Raw genomic sequence first — 7,338 nt, 5'->3', positions numbered from 1 at the left:
ACACGAATTTACTGTCCATTCCGGGACTCTCTTCGCCTATTGCACGGTTGTTTTTATCCCTAATATGAAGTTATTTCCTTGTTACACCTTATTGCTCGAGATAGCGCGAACTTACGGCTTGGAAACCCCATGGTTCGAACCCAATCCCGACATCTGGACTGCTCCTCTGTAAGCTTGAGCAACCTTGGCATTATTTCAGCTCTCTTCTTTGGAGTGGCATGGCAGGTAGGCACTCCAGCTGAACGACTATTTTTTACTCCATTATCTCCAAATTTTCTCATCTTCAATCCGAATGGACGTCTGTCACGTGTTGTACTGACTGCGTCGAAGTTGTGTTGCAGGTTGGCGATGGCTCGTTTGCTGCAAAAGTATGCTTGCAATTGTGTACCAAGTGACAGAGTCTGAAGGTCAGTCATTAATCGCCACTACCTTGAGTGGTCACAATTCTTCCAGATGATGATGTACGAGTTGTAGGGTTAAATTACTGGTGGCGAAACTACGAAGTGAAAGCATTCCCAACTGATCATACGCTCAGTTCTACGTAAGTCAAAGCCGCATCGAATGTGTTGTTTTTCAAATGAGTTTCTAGGGTTCGAATCCGTCGGTTGCCAGGGTATCTGTAAGTTTCCTTATCCGTAGTATGACTGAAGAAGCTATAAAAAACAATAAGACCGACACCATGTGAATCGTGGGGACACAGACAAGGCGCTCTAGTATCTCGCGCAGGTAGAGCCTTACGTAATGCTGCTGCGCCTATCACTGCAAATTGTTTCGCATTGGTTGGGACCGGAGGTTTCGGTTCCCGCTGTGTGAAGTTGAACTCGGCGTGGCAGTGAATATCGGTCGCGAGTGACGTGTGTAACGAATGGGAACTATGCAAATGCAAGGTTTGTACAAGCGGTCGAAATGACCGGTTTGGTTATTCTCCGCTTACTTCCTGATCAATGGATGTATTTCCTTGAGGCTGTAGTAGTTTAAGTGGTGTATCCCGAAATTTGTTTACAAGAACTAGGTAGACGTGATTTTGTCCTTTTCCGGAGTCGGGTGTGATCCCTCGGGAACAGTCGTACCCAAAAACCGAACCTGCGGTTCGATACAGTACAAGGTTTTTTTTACCAACAAGTCATGTTTGTAAACATTTGAAATTGAGATGGATATATTTAGTTTTCTCTAATTAGATCAAATGGGATCACTGGTACCCTGAAATGTACATTCCCCCCCCCCCCCCCCCCCCAATCAATAACCCTGAGGGAATTATTTCATCGAGTCGAAAAAATTCGTAACCTCTGGAATCCTTTGATCATTTCGAAGAATATGTGGTGCGAAATGATGCCGCTTCACGGCCTATACAGTCGACAGTAAACTCACAAAATGACGGAGATTACACAGGACGTGGAAAGTATCTGTTTCGGTGGTTCTAAAGAACCGCTTATCGTACACGGGCGTGTTGTGCCGATTGATACCTGTCAACAAACTTGGATCTCTTTGGGTACATCTGGTAATAACTCCAACCGATGATACGACCGAATCTCTTATCTTTTTATGAATGCACATCTGATTGCTGCAGATGGGGTTCCAGTGGAGTCAAATCCTGATTTCGTAGATGCTAGCCTTTCAAGTTCTCTGAGTTTTACTAATGTGTTCCACCACAACTGTGGGTAAAATTGATGTATAAAATGGCGTAAAATCACCCGCATTTCGGTTGCAAATGAAAGGATTTCACAAGTGATGTACAGTCTGGTGTTCAAGTGGAACATATGTTTGATGGGGGGATGGATACTCTGTCTTCCTGCTGAAATCCAGGAAGGGCGAAACCGGTTGTGGGCTGTCGAGGAGTTTTAGAAAACTTATGAGTGGTGTGTTCCACCAAGTAGATGGTCAATGACTTGTTGGTAGAGCTAATCGTTAACTAGGATATTGCTCACTTGAAACACCACGTTGGACTAACCATCCTGTTGGCCTTCAATACCACACTCTAATACAAAATTTGCTGATCTTCACAGAAACAATATTCCAAGTAGGCTAGGCCGATGGACAAGAAGCGTGCCTGAAGCCAGCTTCCAGTTGAAACCGCTTGCAACCAGGCCTCATTCACCTCCAGAAGATTTCATGTAAAATTCAATATGTGGTGCGCGCATATTCTAACATCACTAGCACACCGACCAAAAGTTTAGTTCAAGGTTCAAAGGAGTAGCGTCAGAAACAGGAAACTCTATCCTGTTGTTCATTGCAGTCTTAGGATAGGAGGAACACTTATTGGGGAGTAACATTAAATTTTCGTTAATGAATTTCAGGCGATTATTCAACTGGGTTTCAAAAGTTTGTCAGTAAGTGTGGGTTTTCCGTATCCCGTGCTAATGGTCAAGTTTGTGAACTTTCTTATAATCGTAGATTCTCCAGGTCCATTTGTTGGCCTCATGGATGCAGAAAATACTGGATAACTTGGGCAGATGATTTATCCCCTGGACTCATCAGTTGATGATTTCTCTTCAGAGGACTTCCTTTATAAATGATTTACTCTGTTGACAACTTGACAATTTTATGGCATTCAGTACAAAATCCGTATGTGATCTTTATAATCACTCATTACATCAAAGAGACTGTATGCAAATCGCTTCTCTCTTCGTAACACTGCTGATGCGATGTATTTGTTTTTATCAACTATGGTGGGCTTAGTTAACAGTTGCCTAAATAACGATTTCCTAACGGGTTTCAGACACGGACAAAAGAGGTTTCGAAACTTCTGATCAGTCATCAACCGTATAAACGAATGGTTCATATGTCAGTATCGTAGTTAGTTCGTTAGAATCACTCACCCCGTTTTGTATCGGGACATCCACCCGTAGACCAATCAGGAAGGAGAATCTTCATTCACCACATTAACAAGTGAGCAGACGGATAGATACATAGCTCTCACTCTATCAGGAAAGCCCTCTTAGAGATTAAACAACTAGAAGCGGAACTGGAAGGTAGACAATGCAACTGTGTCGACCGCTACAGTCGAAATTCATATGGATCGGGTTTCTGTGTTTGCTTTTAGACCCCATCCATTCCGTTGTATTGTGCTTTCCGACTGTGCTCGAATCACGGATGGTAGATGATTACCGATCCTGGAGTTTTCCATGGACTAGCATGGAACATGTGTCCGACGTGAAATTGGAGCGAACTAATTCTGACATTAAACAACAGAAACTCACACCGGGTCTAATTTCGTGGCTGCTGGACAGTGTGCCGCGGCAGGAACGCTCCTCAAAGCGCATGTCGTCGCCATACAATATAACCACCGCGTTTGGCATAACAATGATGAGGGGATGGCGTCCGCAACGTTGGGGCTAAGTAGGTTGGTCGTATTTTGCTGTTCAATACAGTGTTGTTATGAACTGAACAAATTTTTTCTCTTGAGGAAGCTGGGAGATGGGACTTCGTTTTTAGTTCCAACGGTTCAGTACCGGTTCCCTCATATTCATCTACTTGCTAATATCTGTATGCCATTGCAGTGGTAGTTTTTCTTCCGAATTTAGTTGGCACGATAGATGTTGCATGATAGATTGAGGACAGCTACAGGGGTTTCAAGAAGTTATGTGTACATCAGTCTCGTCTGAACCGTCCTATTTCTCTCTGGTCACCACTATTTTGGTGAGTCAACAATGAGCACATGTGATTTGTGTTTCGCTCTTATTAGAGTTCACTACCGGGGGTGAGATGGCCCAAGTGGTTAGAGCGCGAATTTACTGACCAGAAGGTCCGTCGTTCGAACCCAACCTCTACCTCTCGACTTCGCCTGTTTTGGCTTGAGCAACCTGACAGTATCCCAGCCCTCGTTCTTCCTTCGGGTGGCATGGCAGTTAGGCACCGAAAGGGTGCTACAGCTGAACGATTGTCACTACCAGTGCCGTACCAGGGTTTGAACCGCGTGCGTCTGTTTTATTAGGCGAGCATATAACTTCCAGTCTACCAGTGAGCACTGGGATCGCTTGAATTCGCAGTATACGCTCATTCGAGGAATATTGTGACCACTCCATCGTTTTTAAGAAATACCTATTATTCACAATCTTTGTACCGGAAAGAATATAAGGAAGAAATAACAATACCTACCTAGTGGTCAGTTGACGAAAAAATAGCCCATACACGGTAACTTATTCGGAGTGGACCACTGTCGGTACAAATACTATTAAAATATTTAATTTGGCCCATTCGAATGAGTGTGGCTCAAATTCCGCGGGGAAGGTTTCTTCTCAACATGTCAGACCTCTAATATTTCCAACGACAGGACGAAATAGGTTCGATTCTATCACAAGACGGCATTCGATTTTCTGAAATTATCTTAAACAGTGCAAGACACAATCTAGTAATACGCTACTGGATTAGCAATCAGCGCCACGGTCATTTGGGATGATGATAAGGAGAATGTCGAGTTTTCTTACTAGATTATATCGCCGATATAGTTGCCAGTATCTTCCGCTTGTGAGAACTATTCCTTCAAGGACGTCTTTCATGATGCTTCCGATATCTTGTTGGATGGATGTAGTAGTTCACGAGCTCAGAACAGCAGAAGCGTGTAAACGCAGTTGGATAACTTATTTACCGGTGACACTGTCCTATCTGAATATACAGAATGAAATGATTATGTCCTGATCCCGCTAGATTTAGTTTTGGAAAATCACAAGTGGAACATCTTCATCTGCTTCTACCTTGAGAAATCCATGGACTGGGTACTACGGCTGAAATAAAAGTAAAAATTTTGCACCAAAAAGACTAGACACGAAATATTCTTTCAGCAAAAATTAAGTGCCTAAAAGATTTTAGTGTGGTCTCCTTGAAATGAGGCACACTAAAGTCATTTCCCCACATACCGACACATTTCGTGTCAACGATACCACTGTTTCCGAAAAAGCTCACTCTCTTTTATCTAAAAAACCATGGTCCTCATCTGCAGTGTTTTTCTAGCACGCTTTCGTTGAAGGGCACCAGTCTACCAGTATCAGTTCGAACAGATCCCAACACGCGTACATGCCCATACGGATATGCCAGTCGCTGAACACTCACGCTTTGCTGCTCCCACAGCTGTCTGCGCACTGATACTTGATTTTTTCTCACAATGTACTGTGAATGTCTCAACTTGACCCGGATACTGAACAGCATTCGTATGAAGACGGTCTCTTGTGTATTCTCGGTGCTCTACCTTGGTTAGTAGTGCTGACTGACTGAAGTAAGCCTTCTGATTCTCCTCACTCGGGTCAGAGTTAGTGTTCCTTACTGCTGATACATCACCTGAGCACGAAGGAACTAATAATTTCACTGAAATTTCAATAGATATTGCGCTGAAGCTTGGTGTAATGAAAGAAATCTGCTTTGAACTCATAGCCATTTAACACTGGAAAGCCGAAATTAATTTAATCTCGAAATCTGAATTCAATCGACTGTATCTTTTTAGATTTCAGTGCTTACCTCATTTCCTGAAAATGCAATCTGGACAGACCATCGAATTTTACTAAAAATCATAGATTATTTAGCTTGAAACAATGCTGAAATTGTGAAATCTTGTCATAAACCGTGTACCATAGGCATATTGGTTCCAGGTGCTACAGTTTTGATCACCGGAGAAGCGGAGAGTGCTGGATATACAACCAAGCCTTGATTAGTTTGGAAAATGGGTAGTTGCGATAGCTTGAAGACGATAACTTTGATGCACAAGCGCATCTGAGTGTGTGATTGAGCCATGTCTACCAGTGTCATTAATCATTGACGAGCTGAGTCCCGGTGTCCCTATCCAGGGAGGTGGCAGTTGCCGACCGGACTAAGTTTACTGGTTAGCGTTTTCGTACTTCGTTGCATGGTCACACACTGTCCACCTCTCGGTCGCTTCCAGTCAGCACAGGGCTGGGTGAAAACAGCTCTGCGAGGCAGGCGGTTTTCTGACATGCAGAGTACATGTCCTAATCAACGTAATCTATGAAACGTGAATAATTCATCCATTGTGGAGCCACTGGAACGATCGTACTTGTCCAGATCAATAGGTTCTGACGGTTTCCAGATCTTATGGTAAGTGACCTTCCTTAGCAGATACCTTGCTGATGTAGCTGTAGATACCTGCGAGAGGATCCTACAGGGAACTTGCAGCGGAGATTCGCAGACGCATCATCGCGGTTTTTCAGAACGGAGAGGACCTGTAAGCACTGATGCAAACCACCATACTGTCCATTACTAAGCACAAAGGAGCTCTCGCCGGTAGGAAAGCGAACTGGAAACGTTTGGTGAAGTATGAATTTGCCATGTGTAGAGCTTGAAAAAAGCAAATCGTTCAAGATTCTCCCGTGCTCTCGCCTGCCGTTCCGTAACAAACAGGAACCTTCCCACCATTTTCGAAATAATTCAAGGACAAAAGACCTTCGTCAATTGTGCTTTTTAAGGTGAATGAGGCATTGAATAGGCAGCAAATTGTCCAATTGGATGGACTAAACTATGAAGGGTTTAGTAGGCGTATTCATGGAGGCTGGCTCTGCAACGTGAATACCTGTATAAATTTGGCAAATGGCTAAATTAACACGTAACTAGATTTATTTACGATACACAGAGTAACTTTTAGTGGTTCACAAGAAAATGATGGGTTTGTTGGCTGGGTGGAACGCTGCATGAACTAAGATACCGAATACCAGTGCTTCAGATATTCCAAAATTTCACGGCATATCAAAAAGTGTGTACTGATGTACCTAAGAAATATGTCAAAAGGTTGAAATCTAGTCTTTATTTACCTACGATCAAGCAGTCAAGTTTTGAAGTCTGGCGGTGGAGGGCGTAAATATAATGTGCTCTTGGGGGAACGCCTCGATAAGTTTTCGGACTTTAGTGTTACATGCGCGCTTTGGAACTGTTTTTTAACAACGCGGTTGTTGGTACCACTGATTTCCTCCGTAGAAATTCGAATCAGCCAGTACGGGTAGAACCTCCAAACTGCTTGAATAGAACAGACATTTTTCAATATATATCTTTCCGATTCATTCGGCCCAGTATCCTACGTTTTCCAGTGCAAGAGAGTAGCGCCGCACGCATTTGAGTATTAGGTAAGTGTGATTTCTGTCCGTCCATCAGTTTATTCCTAATGAAGTCATTGATAACAACCGAAGATAGGTAACGTGCGTTAGCTGCGATTGGCTTCGGAACTTGGAACCACAATCAGGGCAACGCAGTCTATTTTCTACACCGCGTTCAGTGTCTTGAACAGGTTCTTCAGCTCTCCGCCATGCCGATATTTTCATAATAACCTGAGTACAACTCCGTTAGACAAGAGTGTGTGCCGACAGAACAGGTAACCAAATGAACCTTTTTCGATTCCTTTAT

The sequence above is a fragment of the Opisthorchis viverrini genome (genome assembly GCF_000715545.1).
Source record: "Opisthorchis viverrini unplaced genomic scaffold opera_v5_86, whole genome shotgun sequence".
NCBI classification, from domain to species: Eukaryota; Metazoa; Platyhelminthes; class Trematoda; order Opisthorchiida; family Opisthorchiidae; genus Opisthorchis; species Opisthorchis viverrini.
This window is presented reverse-complemented; position numbering follows the sequence as displayed.